The sequence below is a fragment of the Triturus cristatus genome, chromosome 10 (assembly GCF_964204655.1).
Source record: "Triturus cristatus chromosome 10, aTriCri1.1, whole genome shotgun sequence".
NCBI lineage: Eukaryota > Metazoa > Chordata > Amphibia > Caudata > Salamandridae > Triturus > Triturus cristatus.
Window position 1 is genome coordinate 905139668 of NC_140593.1, and position 22507 is coordinate 905162174.

The 22507-nt window shown below is 50.2% G+C and overlaps 1 long non-coding RNA gene across 1 annotated transcript in view; it reads right to left on the reverse strand.

Annotated features, from left to right (window-relative positions):
- Positions 1-20843, reverse strand: part of LOC146796225 (uncharacterized) — a 44634-nt gene extending 23791 nt beyond the window's left edge. Inside the window, exon 1 of the long non-coding RNA XR_014969583.1 lies at positions 20483-20843. This is a non-coding gene — a long non-coding RNA (uncharacterized LOC146796225). The remainder of the gene's footprint in view (positions 1-20482) is intronic.
- Positions 20844-22507: the final 1664 nt, after the last annotated feature.

The following is a 22507-nucleotide window of genomic DNA, read 5'->3' on the forward strand; positions in this document are numbered from 1 at the left end:
AATGCCCTCAGCCCATATGGCTTAGGGCACAGCCATACCAACAGTGTGTCCCCACACAGTACTGTTTTGCCTGCTAATGGTGGCCGCGTTGCAGGACGACATGGGTATGAAGGCACAATTTGCACATAACAGCAGCCAATGAAGACGCAGCACACTGAAAGAGTGTCAGCACACACCGCCACAGCAGCAGCGCAGACTCACACACTCCGCCCAATGGGTGCCCGCAGAGAAGAAACAATCCCACATGAACAAGCCAATGGCCTTTGCAAGACCTGCAAACTGTGTGTGCCCAGGAAGCTGGGCTGAGGTGACAGAGGGTGACACACAGAGGGAGGGAGAGGGGCAGAGAGAGGGACAGAGACAGAGGTGGACACAGGGAGACAGACAGAGGGAGGGAGGAGGCTGACAGAGGGAGGGAGAAAGGGAGACGGACAGAGGGAGGAGGCTGACAGAGGGAGGGAGAAAGGGAGATGGACAGAGGGAGGAGGCTGACAGAGGGAGGGAGAAAGGGAGAGGGACAGAGGGAGGAGGCTGACAGAGGGAGGGAGAAAGGGAGATGGACAGAGGGAGGAGGTTGACAGAGGGAGGGAGAAAGGGAGAGGGACAGAGGGAGGAGGCTGACAGAGGGAGGGAGTAAAGGGAGACGGACAAAGGGAGGAGGCTGATAGAGGGAGGGAGAAAGGGAGATGGACAGAGGGAGGAGGCTGATAGAGGGAGGGAGAAAGGGAGATAGAGGGAGACGGACAGTGGGAGGAGGCTGACAGAGGGAGGGAGTAAGGGAGACAGAGGGAGACCAAATCACCCTTGGGTGGTGTGGCCATGTCCGCTCGTCAGCAGGTGGACTGTGTGCATGTAGACAAGGTTTGGCAGTGCCTTAACCCCCCCTTCAACCTTAGATAAACACTAGGCCATGTGTCAATCTGTGCACGAGTACATCCGTGCTGCAGGCACAAACAGAACCTTACACCCAGTATACCTACCCACTGTGTTCGTCAGAACCCTGTCACAAATTGTTAAGTTACCTACCTGCATTCTCAAATAGCATGGAAAAAACACCATTTGGCCACGTACAGTGCAACACGTAAGGCGGCTCTGCATGGCTTGCTACGCCCGCTCACTACACTGCTGACTGCGTTCCCAAAATATGCATCAACTAAGATTGTGTCACACATAGGTAAAGTGTCGAAAGCTGTGGCCAAGGGACATACCCATGCACAAGTGCACTGTGTGAGGAATGCTAGCCAAATCCAACCACCCAGAGGAACTGTGCCAATTCAAAAAAGAATGAAACATGGATGTCGCATGTAACACAATTAACACTGTCTCTCTCACACACAGGTCAACGTCGTCGATCTCCCCCCAACACTGGGGGGGAAGACTCACAGGACCAGGCTCTGCATGAAGAGGACCCCAACGCCAGCGACGACTCTCACCACTCCGTGGATGACCCAGACCAACCTGGCCCCTCTGGTGTCCAACCACCTGCAGCACCTGCGTCAGGTACAACTGTGCCAACCACCACCCCCATTCCTGCCACATCCCAGGAGACACCCAGGAGCCCTGCCCGCACACAACAATGCAGCCAGTCTGTCCAGGAGGGACATGGTTCTTCGGGCACCCAGGAGGAGGCAGGCGACACCGCAAATGCCATCCCTCAGGGGTCCCGGAGACTCGATGTGCCCACAACGGCAGGCCAGGCGCAAGTGGGCAGGGGTGGTGGGAGTGGAGGACGGCGGAGGCCTGAACCTGCCCAGTTGGCTCAGGACCCGGCTATGGCACACGTCAGAACCATCCTGGACGCATACCGGCGTGACTCCAGAGGCATCGCCCAGGTAGTGGAGACCCTCAATGAGATGAAGGCCCTGCAGGTTGAGCATCATGCCAGGATGGAGGCAAGACATGCAGAGCACTTGGCGGTGCACAGGGACATGAGCCAATCCCTCCGTCAGATCGCCCAAAGCCTGGCAAACCCTCCCTGTGCCAGCAGGCGTAGAGCAGCACCAGCCCCAGGGAGGGAGGAGGAGGAGGAATCATCTGACGGAGCGTCCCTTGCACCGTCAAGCCAGGCGTCTGAGGGTCCCCGCAGGAAGGTGGGTCGTCCACGCAAAAGACCGTGAGAGTCAGCGGAACATCACCATCTCCCAGGTCACCTGGCCTGGCACCTGGCCCTATGGCCCAACAGCAGTACAGCAGCAAAGGACATTCTCTGCCACATGGCCTTGCTGGTCACTGTCTGACCAATGTTGACAAAGACTGTGGCACAGACTCTGATGACTGTCAATGGCAAGGACACCAACTCCCCCTGTGAACTTTGGATTCTACACTCCCGCCAAGCACCTCTTGTCACCCCCCCAAACACGTACCCCAGCACTAATAAAATTCATCACAATCACAAGATGATGCCGTAATTTTGCATTATTCCACTACATGTGTGTGTTGTAAAGTCAAACCATGCCTGATTTCTGAATTAACTCCGAACCACCATACCCTGGGGTCTGAGTCTGGCACAGGAGACACATGGGTCACAACGTACCATCCAAGACAGACATGGAGCACCATACTCACCCGTGATGGGCCCAACCAGCTGAGGGGGTGCCCGCACAACTGTGCCCACAGACCTATTTAGAAGAGCAACAGTCATGCGCAGAGGTCAGGGATCATGTGGAGTGTCCTGGGGTGGGAGTCCCAGGTATGTGTAGACACGTGGCAGAACCATGTCCTGCATGCTTGAGTCAGGTGGATGTGGCGAATGGTGGGCCAGCCAAGGTTGGATGCATGGAGATGGCACAATTGGGTGTTGGATCACAGTGCCACAAGGTTGTGTTGTGGGTGTGGGCTGCATCCTGGGGGTTGCGTGGATTGAGAAGGTCATCCTGCAGCTGGCAGTGATCCACTCCCCCCATCTCTGTTGGATGTTGATGTGGCCTGGTCGCCGGATGTAGTAGCAGAGCTGTGCAGATGCACCCTGGATGTGGACAAGTATCATGGGATTTCTAACGCACATGTCCGTAGAGTGCAGGGTAGGAGTAGACACGGATGTCATAGTTGACCTGGGGGATGGTCTCCCTCTTGCCTTGAGGTGGATGGAACTGGGGATCTTGTGCATAATGCAGAGTGTGCTGCCGCATGAGGCACAGATGCTGCTAATCAGCATAGCACATGTCAGCAAGCAATCCATGATGGACACCAGCTCGTTTGCGTGGACACTGGGTGCCCTTGCAGCAGGGCCTGCAGCAGCATGCGCCATGTCAAGGAAACAATGCCACAAGTAGCACACAAAGACAAGGATCTCAGGAAGGAACCATGCAAAAGGTGCATGTCAAGGAAGGAATGTCTGGTTCAACATGGCACACACACACACAATGGATTCACATGCGGCACAGTGGCCGTCGTGGAGACTGACAGGCCACAAAACCTACACAGCCATGGACATCATGCACAATACAGAATCTAATCCCTGACAAACAGCTTGCATCTTGCTACTCTACACATAGACTCATATGCACCATCTCTGAGAACAATGCCAGACATGCCGCATGCACAGTGGCAACAGACCACCATTGACAGAGATGAGGCACCTTGGAGGCAGAGGGACACCTTTATTAGTCATGTGTGTCGGAATGCTAATGCAACTCTGTCTACACATACACAGGTCATGTGGATGAAGACGTGGGACCAACACTGGCACCCCCCTTAGCACCACAGATGCTGGAAATCCATGGCACTGGCACACAAGTGACGGGTTACAGCTAAACACCCCCTGCTGCTCACGGAGAGCCTGCTATACACCATTGAGCCCCTAATGGGGAATTCACACACCATGTCAACCCGGTGCAACCCGTATGTTTCCGAGGCCAGTGTCACACACATTGATGGCTCCATCACAATCCCATTACAGATGACTGTCACCAAGTCTGACCATCAATTCAGGTGAATTCTGCTCCAGGTCATGTGCCCCATGGTGATTCTACATGTATGCAAAGTAACCAAACATGAACAGGAGCAGTGCACACACATTCAAAACAAATACCACTCCCAAAAAGCCGTGCTGCATCCCTTACCCGAAGGAGATTTTCAAACTTGTCCGTGCATGTAACGCTGATTCAGCACATGTTGCTGTGATCATGAGGAATAGCAGGAGCACAACAATGCCACCAGCAAACAGCATGCGCAAGTACCTGTGGATGGGAGACACACCAGAAGTCAGCCAAAAGAAGTACATCCGCATGCATGTGTATGTACTCGACATGTATTAGGTTGTCAACATGCTAGGTGACAATGATGACTCTGGAAAAACATTCTTCTATTGCACCATCACTCGAGTGACACATCCAAACACACCTCAGACTCACTTGGAAGACATGCAGATGGACAAACACATTGCAACACATGCCACACACAGCCCAATGCGTGCACACTCAGACACTGGAACTCACCACTAAGCAAAGAAGTCGCGTATGAGCCGACTCCGCATGTCCTCCACCGCCTCCTCCTCCTCCACATCACTTGCCTCGTGCCCAAGCCCATCATCCTCCATGGGTGGATGGTCCTGCTCATCTGGATCCAGGATGAGTGGCACAGCTTTCTCCACTGCCATGTTGTGCAGCATGCAGCACACGAGGAATATCTTGCAGACCTTCACCGGTGCATATGGGAGTGCGCCACCGGTCTTGTGGAGGCAACGGAATCGGCTCTTCAGGAGGCCAAACGTCCTCTCTATCACTCGCCGGGTCCGCCCATGGGCTTTGTTGTAGCGGTGATCGGCAGCCGTGCTGGGGTTGCGGAGAGGCGTGATCAGCCATGGCATATTGGGATAGCCCGCGTCCCCTACATGGAAACATCATGGACAAGAGTGAGTCAGGAGAAGCAGTAAGACAGGAAGATGACGTTAAATACAGGACTGCCAGAGTATACCCACCAACAATGCATGCTCGTTCGTTGCGCAGCTGCAGCATCATTTCAGGCACCCTGCTACGCCTCATGATGTACGCACCGTGTGCTGATCCTGGAAAACGAGCACAGACATGTGAAATCACCATGTTGGCAAGACACACCGCAAGGGCATTAATGGAGTGGTAATGCTTGCGGTTACAGAAGGCTACCTCCTGTGCCTGTGGTGGTACCAAAGCCACATGTGTTCCATCTATGGACCCAATGACATGGGGCATCCCTCCCAGGGCATAGAACTCACGCTTGACAGCTGTCAACTGCTCAGGAGTTGGGAATTTTATGAACTCATCAAGGTGCTCCAACATGGCCTCTAAAAAATCATGCAGAACACGACTTAACATGGTTTGGGACATCCCACCCACATGGGCAATGGTATGTTGAAAGGTACCCGTGGCCAAGAAATGTAGGGCTGCCATCACCTTCACCTTGGGTGTCAGAGCACCAGGATACCTGTGTAGCGTTTGGAGGTGTGCTGCCAGCCGTGTCGTCAAGTCCTCAATCAAACGTTGGGGGAAGCGGTAGCGGCGTATACAGTCATTTTCCCGCATGTCAGCCAAGTCCGGAATTGCTCGAGGGAGAGGCGGAGCCCTGCAGTGAATTAGAAGGGACAACGAAGAGTGAGTACAGTACACCACCAATGTCAATGTACTGAGCACATGGTCAACAGGCAATACACATATGCTACATACAGAGTCAGGTCTGTGCAATATGCCCTGGACACGTATGGAAGCCATGTGACACTCCTACCAAGAGACAGCTCCAAACGTTTATTCTCAACCTCATAATGCCATGCCATGAAACTAGCTGTGGGCCAGTGTAAGTGAGCAGGCAGACGCATTACAGGAGTTACAGACAACCAAATATGTGCAGAGGAAGGATGTTTGTTGTACAGACAGGTTGCGGAACACTAGAGGCACAGGTCACATGTAATGGAAAAAGGACAGACCACACACCTTGCCATGAAGGATTACATTTCAATAATGATCCCACATACATTGAGAGTATGCAGATATGTCCTTGTTTTGAAACTCTGTGTCGATGCATACACACACACCTTACGTCGGAATCCACATGTGGCGTGGTATGCGTAACACTGTGCCATGGCCATCTACACACAGACACATGTTGGTTGCAGCAACTGCAGATGCATTTGACCAAACACCTACAGCAAGCTAATGGGAACACACGACACATACATGACATAGTCACATCGTGCAACGCGGGTAGTCACATGTCAGGTGTGAAAACCCCTTTAGCTGGCATCAGGGGACAGTTGCGTGTGTTGTTGACTGTGCCATGGCAGTGACGCTTTTCACAAGTGTTCTGTACTACATGCACACATGTCAAAGGAGTGAAGGGGATGTCTGGCACATAGTCCACCATCACACATGACATCTGTACACATGTCATCATACATCTATTGCCTTCACAACTCAGGAGTAATGTGCCACATTACAGCCTGACACACCTGTGCCCCACACATGTAGTACTGCACAGACAATGCCTTGATGTCCAGCCTTGGACAAGTATGTCAGCTCTATTCCTTTCTGTGTGCTGCCTGTCACCACTGTCAGGTGTGGAATGCACCGTACATGCACTCTGAGAGCGTGTGTACGTTCCCCATCACTATGGGAGTGCTGCCGTAGGCCTACCCATAGAGAAACGGCCCGTACACGCGCGTGTATGGGCCGTTTCACTATGGCTTTGCTCGCGTATGCGTACCCATAGTGATACGCCCCGTACACGCGCGTGTACGGGCCGTTTCACTATGGCTTTGCTCGCGTATGCGTACCCATAGTGATACGCCCCATACACGCGCATGTACGGGCCGTTTCTATGCATTTGGGGTGCCCTAGGGCCCTGGAACTCACCGTACCTGTGTGTGAATGTCCAAATTACATAGGGGACACATGAGGGACAAGTATAAAGCCCTACATGCATGCTGGTTGTCATGGAGACCGAGTTTAAAGTTTGAATTTTTTTCATCAGGTGCCCAGCTAAAGTCGGTTTGAAAGAATCTACATTGTTGCAAAGTGGTTGTTGAGTTGACATCCTGCTCAATAAAAAAAAAGAGCAAAGCCACTGACTGTGGTAGGTTTAAAGGGATTGGAGGAAACATAGGATGCAAATGTGAGTGACCAATCACTCTGTACTCCTGTGAATGAAACAGGGCAGCAAGGTAGATATAAGGCAGCCAGGTCCCATGAGAGAGCACTTTCCTGCACATCCTTTGATTCAACTACACTGCTGCTGCTCGTGAATCCTCTGGCACCATGTCCAGGTCTGTGGAGAGGGCCCAGCCTTTCACCCAGGAGGAGAACCAAGCCCTGCTGGATGTGATCCTCCCACAGTACCCCATGCTGTATGGTCGACCAGGGGTTCAGGTGAGTGCTGAGTCCACTAGCAAAGACTGTGCCCCTTTTTTGTGACTGTGACTTCTGCCATTGTGTCCAGGTGTAACACACATGCAATGTACTGTAGGGTGGGTCCCGGGTGGGGGAATGCCTAATGTCTCCCAGCCAGAGCATGCTGTGGTGCATGTCTGCTCTCCTCACTTGCATTGTGTGTACTGTGACAATCACTGCATGTGGCATTACACATTCTGCCTGTCTGATCCTCCTGGGAATGTTGTTACTACAGTCCTTATGTGAATCTGTGGTCCCCCCAGTGTGACAGGTGGCAGTACCCACAGATGTGTGTTTGTTTAGTGTACATGTGCTGAGAGTGTCCAAATGATGTGTTTGTCCCCTGGACATTGGTGTGTGTGTGTAAGTCCCCTGTCATGTGGGTGAGTGCATATGTGGAGTGTAGCACCCCAGCTGCATGAGGGATGGATATACCCTGCCCATCTGATGTGAGCAGGGAGCAGTGCTGTGTGTCTGCGGTGATGGGCCAGCCCCACACCTGTGACACCCCCCAGTCTAGTGGCACATGTGCAGAGTGAGGTGTGTAGCTGCAGTTGTCAATGTCAGGTGATTGTCCTGTGGCTGTGTGTGTCTGTGTACTCTGCTGAGGGCGCCTCAGTGGCCTGTGGCATGTGACTGCTTGGAGGTGCTGCACATAATCCTGGTGTCGCTTGTGATGCACAGTGTGAGCCTGGATGATTGATTGTGTCGTACCCCTCATGCCACCTGTGTACTCTACAATGCCACCTAGTGCTTTTTGCCTTCCACAGAGGAAAGTGTCCCTATGACACAGGTGTAATGAGTTTGATGCATTCTATGCCCTGTTAAAACCAGCCAAATTGTTCTAATGTGTGTCTCTGTGACATGTCGCAGGTGTATTGATGTTGTCTCACTTTTTCATCCTCACAGGTAGGCGCCTGTGCCAAGGAGCAGATCTGGAAGGACGCCGTCAGTGCCGTGAGACAGACGGATGGTCGGAAGCGGCGCCTAGCCCAGGTGAGGAAACGCTGGCAGGATATCCGGTGCTGGACGCGGAGGATCGCACGGGTCCTGCTGGGGGACTCACCTGTGAGCCAAAAGAACCATGGGCGCCGCCATCTGACCCACATCCACAAGCGTGTGCTGGCGGTCGTCTTCCCTGACATGGACAGGCGCTTACGGGAAAAGCAGCAGCAGGAAGGGGGTAGGTACATGTGTGTTTGTTGTGTGTCACCAGCATTTGTAAGTGCACAGTTGCATGGATACACTGCCAGGGTTTACATGTGCAGTGCAGTTCCTGGTCCCCAAAGTGTAGCGGTGCTGTCCTTCCTCCCTTCCCCTCCTTGGCATGTGTACCCTGGTCTGTGTGTAGTCACACTTGCACAAGGGTATCTAGGCTGCCAGTTTATCGATGTGCTCAATGCTTGCAGCTTCATGTGTGGGGGTGGTGTGTAACAGGTTTTGGGACCTTGCCTGTCCCCTGTCCAGTTCAGTACTTGTGGGGTCCATGTCAGTTGTCACTGATGCTGAGTCCAGACATAGGAGTGTGTCTCTAAAGTGTATTGCTTTACAGCATGCATGTCCTATTTTGTGGCCTGTGACATGATGTGCATGAGTGTGAGATATGCAGAGTGCAGGGATGGTGGCTTGTGTTGCAGTCATTACCATTCTGGACCATGGAGTAGTGTGGCCACTACTGTCCCCTGGGGCATCTTTTCCTAGGTATCATGTGTGTAATCCAAAAATGTCGACAATATCTGTGTCTACAGCATAGGTTGTGCTCTGTGCCATTGTACCCTGGCACCATTTGTGTCTACGTAAACTCTGCTACATGTGTCCACTGTACAGGCTGACCAAATGTCCCTTGTTCATACTCACGGGGGCCAGTGCCTGTGTGTCTTGGTAAAATGATATGATGATGGCCATTTGTAGATGATGTATTTGTACCGGCGCACCAGGGGTATTTGGTGTCCAATCAGGATTTCTTGCAGGCCATGTGTTTTTATTCCAGACTAAGAGATGTAATTGCTTCCTGTGTCTCAATAAATTGTCTCATGTAGGGGGTGGTTAGTGCGGGCAAGGCCTACATGTCTAGACCTGAAGTCTCCTTGCTAGGTCGGGCCAGTGTGTGATGTTTGTCTGGACATACACTCAAGGTGCAGTGACCCATTAATGTTGGGCATGTTTTTAAGTATTGCCTTTGCAGCATGTGCCTACAGTTAATAGACATGGTTCCTGCTCATCCCTTTTTACGCCAACGCTGTGTGCTGCAGATGCTGTGCTGGATTGTCCCCAGTGCCTGGCTCCTCTGTCCAAATCCATATCATGTTATTTGCTATTGTGTCATGCTCTCCATAGTTGGTCAGTGGCATGGTGGGTCAACCAACTGTGTGTTGCAGGGCCTACATATGTGCCTTGTATTGTAGATGTTACTCATGTTGCTTTTCAGGCTATGCACTGTGACCTATGTGGATTTGACTCATGTGACATATGTATACAGGTGTCTGATTTTTTCCTGTCTCTTCACCTTGCTCACAGCATCGTCGGGGGACACCGAGGGAGACACTGGCACGGACCGTGAGGAGGGAGCGAGCACCAGTGCCAGCAGTGCAGAGTTGTCTGGCACATCGAGTGGCACGGAGGCCGACGGGAGTGCAGCGGAGGACCTGTCCAGTCAATCCACCACCGACAATGACGCAGACGGGTCCGAGGCTGAGCACTCCGAGGGGGAGGTGGCTGGTCCCACAGCTGACACCAGCACTCCATCACTACCCGGCCCCTCCATTCCGATCACCGGCCTCCCACTTGCTCGTGTCCCTTCCCGCCGTGCTCGGTCAGCACGTGTCTCCTTCTTGCCAGGCACCGCACCCCCTGCCCCTGTCTCCACTGCTGCCACCAATGCCGAGTCTGTGGACATCCTGCGGCAGTTGCGGGTTGGTCAGACTGCGACGCTTAATGTCCTCCATGGCCACAGCCAAGTGCTCAACCAGATGGAGGCATACTTGGAGGGCATTTCAGCTGCGCAGTCTGACCAACGCAACTTGCTGAGGTCCATAGACTCGACACTGACTGCAGCAGTGGGTCTCCTGCAGCGCTACGTCCCACCCCCTACCCCTGCCCCATCCACACTTCCCACTCCCATGCATGTCCCACGTACACCCAGACGTCAGCATGCACGCACAACACCAGACACAGGCACCACACCAGCAGGGCAGGGCAAGCGCACACATCCTGGCACGCACACACAGGGTGAGGTAGGCACACCCACTGGGTCGGGGGGCAAACGTAAGTCACGCAGCCAGAGTGGGAGTCCGCATTCCACCAAATCCACTCCCTCCAAATCCACTCCCCTCAGCTCTCCTGGCCACGAATCCAGCAAAGATTCCTTCATGGCCGCTCTGTCCCTGAGCCCAACAGTGACACCACCCAGCAAGCGGGCAAAGGAATCCCCGGTCAGGGTAGTTGAGTGCCCCCCCTGTCCACACCCTCCCCCAGTGGCGCTGCGACCCATTCCTCCGCCCCCCCCCTCCTTGGGGCCTGTGGTTACTTCGGGTGCAGGGGATACGCTGGGGGACCTTGCTGACGTGTGCAGCGCCATCCTCACCACCTCCTTTGGCGCTGCCCCAACCCCTGTGGTGGAGTCCTCCGTCCCTGCACCCACAACGCCTGCCCTTGCCCCTCCTGTCCCTGCGGTGCCTGGTCCTTCCCCCCACATGATGCCCCCCCCCTGTGGAGGACAGGGTGGTCTGAACTGTGCAGGCAAGCTAGGGGACACGCGTCCCACTGTGTCCCCCATCCAGCTGTGACTAATGGACTGCCCTATGGGCTTTGTAAATATTGAACTTTATCCACACAAACATTTTTTGCTAATGCTGAATAAAGCCTTTTTTTTTCTTAGAACACTACTGCTTTTGTGGTATTGCTGTTGGTGGGGCTGCTCCATGATTTTGGGTGGTGATCATGTGTTGGGTGTGTGGGAAATGTAGTAGTGTGCTGGTCATAGGGGGCATCCTGGTATCTGTGTGCCATCACAAGGTGTTAGATAAGTTTCTTTGTTCATGTAGGCAGTTACTGCATGGTGAAATTGTCCCAAGGTGTGTTCCTTCCTCTGTGTACCCTGACATCTTCCCTGCAGGGTGTTTCCAATATGTTGCGCTGAGCTGTGTCTACATTAGCTGGGTGTGTGACGGACCCCTTCAACTTTGGCCATGCATGCAGAGCGATGTCTCCACCTGCATCATTCGTGGCATCCTGGGTGATCACTGTACTTGTGTATGTAGTCTGTTGACATGACTTCATGTGGACATGTTCCCTTATAGGCAGTATGCATATGTGTACTCCCAGCCTCGCACACATGTGTTACATGTACTGCAGGGTCTTTGGGCACCTGACTGACAATTGTGGCAATTGGATCTGTGGGTACTCCACCCTTTTTCTTTCCATGGGCACTGCTGGGGGCCTCTGCACACACCCCTCCTGCGTCTGGGCACTGCTGGGAATGATAGGCACACACCCCTCCTGTGTCTGGACACTGCTGGGGGGACTCTGCACCCACCCCTCCTGCGTCTGGGCACTGCTGGGAGGACTCTGCACACACCCCTCCTGTGTCTGGGCACTGCTGGGGGGACTCTGCACCCACCCCTCCTGCGTCTGGGCACTGCTGGGAAGACTCTGCACACACCCCTCCTGTGTCTGGGCACTGCTGGGAGGACTCTGCACACACCCCTCCTGTGTCTGAGCACTGCTGGGAGGACTCTGCACACACCCCTCCTGTGTCTGGGCACTGCTGGGGGGACTCTGCACCCACCCCTCCTGCGTCTGGGCACTGCTGCGAATGATAGGCACACACCCCTCCTGTGTCTGGGCACTGCTGGGAGGACTCTGCACACACCCCTCCTGCGTCTGGGCACTGCTGGGAATGATAGGCACACACCCCTCCTGTGTCTGGGCACTGCTGGGAGGACTCTGCACACACCCCTCCTGCGTCTGGGCACTGCTGGGAATGATAGGCACACACCCCTCCTGTGTCTGGGCACTGCTGGGGGGACTCTGCACCCACCCCTCCTGTGTCTGGGCACTGCTGGGAATGATAGGCACACACCCCTCCTGTGTCTGGGCACTGCTGGGAGGACTCTGCACACACCCCTCCTGCGTCTGGGTGAAGGTACGGTCCGTACATACACTGTTGGGGTGGGGGTACGCTCCATACGTACGCGGGTGTGGGTACGGTCCCTACATACACAGGTGCGGGTAGGCTCCGAACATACGCGGGTCTGGGTACGCTCCATGCATACACGGGTGGGGGTACGGTCCGTACATACACTGTTGGGGTGGGGGTACGCTCCATACGTACGCGGGTGTGGGTACGGTCCCTACATACACAGGTGGGGGTACGCTCCGAACATACGTGGGTCTGGGTACGCTCAATGCATACACGGGTGGGGGTACGGTCCGTACATGCACTGTTGGGGTGTTGGTACGCGCGGTACATACACAGGTGGGGGTGCGGCCCATACCCAGGCCTTTGGAACATGGGTACGGGCCGTACCGCCATTATTGGGGTGACGTAGGGGTGGGCGTGGTACGACTCGTACCCACGCTCTTAAGGCGTGGGTACGGTACGTACCGGACTTGTTGTTTTGCCGGTTCGTGTGTACATCCACTTCCGTTGCTGGACACGCCCCCACCCCCTCGAAGTGACCAGGCCCTGAAGGTCAGGTATGTCCAGGGCATGTATGATTTGTGACTTGGGTGGGGGTTTTGTGTCCTGCCCCTGCCCCCCCCTTTGCCCCTGGGTGTTGTTCTGACCTTCTGCGGCGTCTGCGTCGGTTCCTGTAGAGCAGGTGGACTGCTATGAGGGCTGGGATGACACGTAGGTTCGGGTCCATGGCTGTCCGTCGCGTACAGGTGCTCCTTGCGCGCGTCGTCCTGATTTCCCGGCAGTTTTTGGCAGGCGGAGAATTTTATCCGTGCGGGGTGACGTCGGTGCGGTTCGTACTTCCTGGTTCGTGAAACGCAGCCTGAATGCGTCCCGACGTCATGTCGGCGCTTTCCCCGGATCACATTTGTATGTATATTTTCGTCGGTCGGTGTTTTGTACGAATCGTACGGAAATGGTGTTTCCATGCGAATCGTACTTCCATGTTTGTAATGTTTTTTTTCCGGGTACGAGTCGAACGGAGAAAACGCTCCGACCGAGGGTTCGTACCCGGTTTTTCCAGGATCAGAATCGGCACCAGAATGGTTAAAGTAAGTAAAAGCCAACTTTCTAAAAGTGGCTTTTGCTAAATTGTAACTTGAAATCCACCTTCACCATAAGTTGTGATTTTAAACTGTGAGTTCAGTGACACCAAATGTGAAACATCTATCTCTTCACAATTGGGAATTACACTATTACACTTAAAATATGTAATAAAGTAATCCCAATGTTATCCTATGGGAGTGATAGGCCTTGCAGTAGTGAAAAATGAAGTTGGAGTTGTCCACTACTAAAACATATAAAACTTAAAAGTACATATCCTGCCTTTTAAATACATTGCACTCTGCCCTGTGGGTCATTCAGGGCCTACCTTTGGGGTGACATATGCATAAAAAAGGAAGGTTTAAGTGTGGCAAGAGGGTTACTTAATTGGGTGACGCAATGAGTACCGCAGGCCCGCTAGTAGCATTTACATTACTGGCACTTGGCAAACATAGTGCAGTATACTAAGGACTTATAAGTACATTACATATGCCAATTGGGGTTTAAGCCAATGTTACCATGTTTAGGGGAGAGAGCAGTGGTAATGTTTACAGAGTCCTAAAACAAGAAAAAACTAGGTCAGAAAAATGGAGGAGAGCAGCCAAAAGGATGGGAGAAAACCACCCTAAGGCAGTTAAGTCTACTAGAGATTTCATAAACCGCTGAAGAAGAAGACAAAATCCCAAAAAGACCCCAGGTATGAAAAACTTCCCCACAAAATTAACAATGTACTGTGGCAACAATTCATCCAATTCGCTGCTTTCAGGGAAAATACATTCAAATTTTATGGCACAATTGGGAAATATTTGTTCTGATTTTAAAAGGAAAATAGCAGACCAAAATTGGTCAGATTTACACCACGCTGGACTAAAGAGAAATTACAAACTATTTTGGAAGCTTATTGCGAAATCCAATGGTACTAAGAAATCCCAGTCGCCAGTCTCTACTCGAGCTTTGGAGAGGTTTAACTAGTTTTCTATACTCTGAGCTGAAAACTCTGGCAAAAATATATATGAGACAGTCCTATTTTTGCTGCAAGCTTAAAACGTTCACCTAAAAAGAATGAAACTTCTGACGGCTAAGCAGATCAAGGTACTTATAAATAGAGTAAGATCTTCCGCAGCCAGCCATGGTACCGGATATGATTCTGGTAAAAGTCCTGAAGGAGGCTCACCCATCTTGAAGCACATTTCTAACTCCCTTGTTTACATACCACTACAACAAAGGCAAATCCTGCATTCCTAGGCTGGGAGTTTAGCTGTCGCACTACACAAGAATGTTTCCTGCTCTGTACCAAGTAACTATTGACAAATCACCTTTCCTGACACCATAGAAAAGATATTTGTGACCAGTATTCTGGAGTGCTTAGAAGAATTAGTCTATGAAACAGGCGTCATCCCTTATGTCCAAGCCAGCTTCAGATCTAAACATTCATTAACAGACACCATTGCCACTGTCCGAACCCTGATCGACAAATAAGTTGTGGCACATTTGCTAATTTTATACACCGTTTTTGTTGATTTTTCAACAATTTTCAACAGGTTAGGCGGACCTTGTCTCTGTGAGAAAATGGTCTGACTGGAAATATCATCTAATGTACTAAGATTGATCACTGCTTTGCACTGTATATGAAACTGCAACTTTTGACATGGTTAGAGCCCACTTTTTGCCTGATGCCAGATGTAATTTCGAACTGTGAATGCAGTGGGTCCCTGCTAAACAGGTTCTCAGTGACAAATCTCTTTCTTAAAACTGTACCATGATTGGCACAACTTCAGCCACCCATGTAAGTCCCTAGTAAATGGTACCCCTGCTACCTAGGGCATTGGGACAGCAGAGGGTCCACTGGGGCTGCAGCACAAATTATGCTACCCCAGAGACCCTCATCAAGACTATGCAAACTACCTTTGCAGGCTGCATTTCTTGGTGCAGAAAAAATTAAAGAGCCAGTATGGCACACAGCTCTGTGTGCCATGCCCCTATACACTGCATGAGGTATAGGTAAGTCACACCTACTGTAGGCCTTACAGCCCTATGGCAGGGTGCACTATTTCCCATGTGTCGACATGTCTGCATGAGCAGATATGACCCTGCAATATCCGAGCCATTCTTGGATATTGTAAGTGCACAGGGAAGCCATAGAGAGTGCATGGGCTGGATAGCTGTCATTATAGGTTTCCTAGCTCCACGATGGCTTCACTGTACCCTAAGATGTTTGGTATCAAACATCTCATCTTAATAAATCCTTGATGATGCCAGTGTTGGAATTATTAATAAATGCAAACAGGAGACCCTTTCGAGGGTCCCCTGGAAAACCTACCAAACACTGGTGTGGTCTTAGCCAGCCTGCCACCACCAGACATGTTTCTGACATCATGGGTGACAGCCAGTGCTCTCAGAGGCCAGTAGCAAAGGCTGCTCTGGGTTGAGGTAATTCAAACCTCCTCCAGGTCAGGATGGCCTTCCAGGGTGGGAAGCTTCAAAGGCAATGCTGCCTTTGAAATCCGACCCAGGCATCTCCAGATAGTGGAGGGTGCCAACCCTCCTTTCCTGCTCCACGTTTGGCGTGAGGACAGGTGGGAAAATTAGTTAAATTAGGAGGTGGGTCCCCATTAAGCCAGCACCACCCCTAAAGTAGGACAGGTGATGTGGACAGGGTCGGACTAGGAACCGAAACTGGCCCTGGCAAACTGCACAGCCAGCCCCCAAGGTGGGGCCAAGCTGTTTCCTTGGGCCGGTTTTGGGTGATTCTGTTACAGGGAGCCGATATTGCCAGCCCCCGGTAACAAAAACGTCCCCTCAGGGGCCCAAAACCGGCCCCCACCCTGGCGGCCCACTGGGAAAACGCCCTGTGCCCACTACGGCCAGTCCGGCCCTGGATGTGGAACCCACTTTTCACTGCCCTCCATCTTGGTTTGTGAGGGAATCAGCCAATTAGGGTCAGGTTAGTGCCCCTTCCCTCAGGAAGTGGTCAGTTAGAGGGCGTAGACACCATAAAGGTAGGTAGCCCATTGGCTACTACTTGTCACCCCTGTTAATGCCCCAAAATGTAGTATTTAGGTGACATCCCTTGACCCTGAACTCAGATTTGATGGACACAGAGAAGAAAAGGACAAAGAGGAGCTGCTTACCAGAGGACTGAAGCCCTGCTGCAGAAAATTGGTGCCAAACCCTATCTGCTGCCTTAAGGAATTGACATTCATGGTGTGCTGTCTTGTCCTGCAACTTTGAGACCTTTAAGAACGCCAGAGCTCCTCCAGCCTTCTACAAATTGCCAAAGAACTCCCTTGGAGTGGAGGTACTGCTCACCTGCAGCCGCAGGCACCTAACCGCAGAATCCGGTTTTATCATCTTGCTGCTCCCCGGCAACTCCGGCGCAGTACCAAAACAAAAAGTGGTACACCAGCTCCGGAGGATCAAATTTGTCTCCTCTCCAAGTGTAGAGCCACCAGGATCTCTCTGAGGCGTGCCACACTAACACCCGGGGTAGCAGACCATCTGCAGCTTTCACCAAAACGAAGAGTCCAATTCAGACTCCAACTGCCCAGGAAGCAAGCACCCATCGAGGGACTTGAGATCCCTGAGATCCACTTTGTGAGTGGCCCACCTGTCACGGAAGTTGCCTGTTCTTCACGGTGAGGACATCTTGACGCGTGCGCCTGGCTGACCTATCTGCCTGAGCTGGATACTGATGAATCAGCTGTGCTCTCATGGTCCTTAGGCCCTTGTGACCAGCTCCCTCGAGTGGGACTCCCTCGAACTTACCTTTAGCCCCCTTGTGCAGTGTGTTTTCAAGTGGCTGTCTTCTTCGCAGCACACCAGCTACCAATAAGCTAAGCACTCTGCTCTCTGCCGAATCTGGGATGCTCCCAAGATTCCACTGGTGGAACATTGGGCCTGGCCTTGTTAATTACCTAAATCTCAAAGGTGAACCTTGATATCCAACTGTGTGATTTTATATGCATTTTTCTATTTTCTCCCATGGACTTCAATGGTGCATAATTGCTGACAAATGTGATTTATTTTGCGAACTTGAAAAATTCACATCTTAAAATGTACTTTCTGTAGAGTGAAACTCTTGGTCTGAAAGAATACATAAAAATCTGTGATTTTAGGTCTCGCCTGGCGAACGCAGCGCGGAGCGCTGCTGTCGCCAGCGAGATCAATTGTTGCTGACTTGCCTCGGAAGTGGGACAGGAGATGGGCACGCGCAGGCTTTTGGCGGATTGGAGCCTGTGTACACGCTTGTGAAGACGCTCTTGCATGTAACGTGTACAGCCACGCGGCGTGCACATCTCCTGTCCCCCTTCCGTTGTCAACAGCCTCATGCACTTTCACTTTTCATTCCCCCCGTCGGAGACAGCTTGTTACCTCAGGTACGGTTGCGGACGTGGGCATCCGGAGTCCGGATGCCCACGTCCGGATTCTCGGGTCCCTCTGCTCTCTGGAGGCAGCCCGGTGCCTGGTTAGTCTGTTTGCACCAGCTCACATACCTGGCCAGCTCTTCCTGCAAAATCTCTGTGCTCTCACATGTAAGCAGGAAAGGGTAAGTTTACTTTCAGTTACAACGGAAAGGGCGGGTCGGTCGTGCCTGCTGAACTGGCTTTTCCAGTCCTGCTTTCCTAGATAACCGCCAAGTTTTGGAGAGAGCTCGCCTAAGTACCTGTGGTCATTTGCGCCTCCCTCAAGAAACCGGTATTAAATCCTGAAACTCGGGTGGTTTGTAAATACAAATTGGGAAAAGGCGCCTTTCATTATTTATGTATTGCAGAGGTAAAAAGAAGTAAAAGTACGGGAGATGAATCTTTTCTTCTCCCTCCTCATTCTCACTGTATTGCTTTCATTATAAAAATCAACAAGCATTTGCAATGCAATAGGTCTCGCATTATTTAAGTTTGAGCTATTGGCATTGCTAAATAATGCAACACCAATAGCTCAAACTTTAATAATGCGACACCTATTTCATTGCAAATGCTTGTTTGTAAATTGGTCTCAGATTTATTCTTGAATGTGTGTCTCATTTAGTGCCTCTGTCAGTACAACAAATGCTTAGCACTACCCTCCAATATGCCTCATCCATACTAGCAAACAAATAGAGTGTTAGTATTATCTACTTTTGCGTCTGTATACCAATCTGGGTCTCACTGGACTCTCTACACAGTGTACTTCATGTTAGTGCACTATACAGAGAGCCAGCTTCCTACAGTCTGAAATTGCAGCCTTTAAACAGATTCCAAAATATCTACTAATGACTTTGTATCACAATGTCAGAAGAACAATACTCATGCTCAGAGTGGGCATTTTGCCTTTGAACATTTACAAAGGGCTTTGGTTAGGTATTGGACATGCGATCCGTACTTGTGGTCTGTGTCATGGTGGGGTGCAAGACCTGAAGGATGCACTTTATATTTGTTCACATACAGTTGTTGTTGATGCTAGGAAACGCTGTATACTTCCATTGTACTTCAAATATAAGTTAATAAAAAAGGACAAACTGTATATGGCAAAATTCCCCACAAATGAGTGTGTATGTTATAATCTGTTTACATTTTACACATTCTTTTACAACTATTTTAACGTCAACTGTATGATATAAGATATATGGAGAGTGATGCTCATTTTCTCAAAAACAGATGTTGTTGTAGTAACGAAAATGATATTGCTTCACTGTTTTTTATAGTAATAGGACAACAGTAGTTATATTGATTGTATTTCAGTAATGTTTTAATTTAAGATTATACGTAAAATCTTTTAGTGAATTTGTTTTCATTCTTTTTTCAATTCATATCTATGAAATAATGTGACTGAAAAGCAGTTTTTAATCATTTTCATTGTTAATCGCAGAAGAAGTTATAATCAATAAACTTAAAATTGAGCTTAAAAAAGGATCAGAGATTGTCAAAGGATAAAATGAGAAACAGTAAAATTGCTCACAAGATATAGATTTGACGTAAACTCGAGTCCAGACGCTGACAGGGGTTGTTCTCCTTCCTGCAAGTCTTATTTCGATGAGGTCTCTCCCAAATGTATTTCGTTAGGAAGAAAACTAGAGTCCAGACACTAACAGGGGAGGGGGAGGGGGAGGGCTGCAGCCTGCAAAAGTCTTAGTTCAACGTGGTCTCTCCCAAATTTATTTCGTTAGGAGAATTTCGATTCTTCCAGATTTTTTCTGGTGACGCTCACGATTCGCTTGACTGGTGATGTGAAAAAGTACTTCCCCCCTCTTTCTTTTGGATCTTGGTTGATACTCAACCTGTCACGTCAGCTAAAGTGTTGCTGTTCTTGTGATGGCCTGTGAACTTTACTGGCCTTTGAGTCAAAGCGTCAACCGGTTCACAAGTGGACATATGAGGAGTGTAATAAAAAGAAGATAGGATGACTAATTTTCTTTTTATACATATATAACAATTTCAACTCACCACTTGTTTTTACGAATCTGACTGTGGTTGAGTTATTCACAACTGTGCAGCACTTCATTGCCGCTCAAGCATTGTGCCGCATTGTAATTTTTTCACTGTATGACTAATTCAATACAATCACATTAACCATTACAGATTTTTAAGTATATGTTTTTTTTCCTTATGTTACTATTTTTCAGTCGAGATTCATTGATTATATCCTTAATATGCTTACAAACATCATTTACCGAATTTCACACTGCATTCTGATTGCATAAATGAGGCTTTACATTTTTACCATATGGACCATTATTTCTTGATAAACCTTGTTTTCAGCTGCATTTCAGAAACTGAAATTCTGCAGCTACATCATAGACATGGAAAGCACTCCAATCTATATGTACATGTTACTACTATAAAATTATAATATCCGTAATTGTGATGATATTATTGTTGCTTATATTGTGTCAGGCATTTAATTATTAACATTACTGTTTAATTTTGCTTACCTGTTTGTGCATTGGCTCACTTTTATGCAGATCTGACAGATAAGCTTCGTTCACTGGGCTCCTGTAGAAACCAGTGGTCACGTCAGCATCGCCAGCGTGGGCACTCCTCGAGACGTCTGGCGCAGGCGCAGAGCGAGACTCTGAAGCCACTCCGAGCACCAGCACGAGACAGAACCAGGTCTCCATCTTGATGTCTGTCCAAAGTGCCGAAATCCCCGAGTTCGGAGGAACCTCCTCTTATAATGTCCGCCTGGTTTCCGTCTGTGCAGTAGGACGCTCTCTGTGGCTGTGACGACGCATCTAACTTCAGGGTAGTCATGTTGTTCTTAAAGTTGCGATGTGCGCATCTGTCGCCATTCACTAGTTCCTCCTTATGCTCTAGGGCTAGTGCAAGTGGTCCATTTCGTAAAGACTTGATGTGATTATGTCACTTCCTGTCAAAAAAAAGCTTTCAGCCCCTGCTCTACAATATTTTTTTATCTCTACAATATTGTTTATCTCTTTTTCTTGTGCTTTTGCATATATACATTCATTGTACAACACAGAGCGCAATCCGGAGACAAAGTATATTGACCGTTTGGTCGTACCGCCGTATTTACGGATCCACTGTAAAGCATTTCAATAGTATATGAGCTATAGGCTAGTATATCAAGTAGTCTTACACCAACAGCTGCTAAAACGAGACTGCACCAGCAGTGTCGGATTGGGATCACAATTTGGCCAGGGCACTGACGAAACAAGCATTTACAATGCAATGGTCTCGGCATTGGTAAAGTTAGAGCTATTTGCATTGCTCATGACATTATTTTTGTTTTTAAAACATTTAAAGAAACGGCATTGTTATTTACAATGTCAATAGCTTAATCACTCTCAAATGCGAGACCTTTTGCATTTGTACTCACACACAGAGCCACACACACACAGCCACCCACACACAGAGCCACCCACACACACAGAGCCACTCACATAAAGCAACCCTCACACAAATAGAGCCACCCACAGAGCCACCTACACACACAGTTACCCACACACAGACAGAGCCACCGCGCATAGAGCCACACACACAGAGCCACATACACAGAGCCACACACACAGTGGCTTCCACAAACCTTCCAGCACCTGTGACGAGATTAGCAATAAATCATCAAAATGCAAGTTGGGCGGCACACTATTCTAAGCACAGCTGTTTAGCTTACGTGTTTTAAGCCACGCCCTTACTTACATTGACGACGCCCCTTTGAGACCCCCCCCCACGCCCAATCTTTCATCCCACTTAAAGCCCTGCCTGTAACCCTTAGATTTCAACACTGGAGAATACAGGGTTACTTCCTCCTAGAACATAGACGTCACACAGAGTAGTCCAGTAGGCTCATGAAAGAACTTTTGACGGCACAAGTCGGAAAACAGAGGTAATTGCTGTTTACGACTTGTCCTGTCTGCATTCATTAGGTTACATTTAAAGTTGTATGTGTATATTACCTTTAGACACCTCAAACGCAAAAAAAATGGCTGAATCAGCGTAGTTCTTCAAAAAGAGTAAACTGTATTTCTTTTTTTTATAAAAACGTAGAGTAGTTCCTGGAGCGCCGTGCGCATGTTCAAGCAACCAGCTGGCCGGTATGGCGGCCGTCTGTCGCTCCGCCTGTTTGCCTACCCCGGCTCGAGAGCTCGCGTCCGTGCAGCGACAGCTACGGCCCCCGCGCTCTGCGTGTGTGTTGTAGAGGCTGGTGCAGCTGTCTCTCCTGTGTGCCAACACCCCCAGTCCTCGCGCGCAGAGACACGCACACGCGGCCTCCTCCGCTTCATGAATATTCATGCTTGGCTCCTGCCTTACACCGCCACTTTGGGCGGCAAATGGCCGCACAGCTGCTGGGAGCCCAGCATTGCAGGTCTGTAAGGGAGCGCGCTGCGGTACTGCAAGCGAGGAAATCAAATTAATTTGAAAGAATACTAAACAGATTGATTCTTCGTTAATGTCTTCCTCGGCAGAGTTTACCAAGGAGAATGGGATGTCAATAGGCGTGG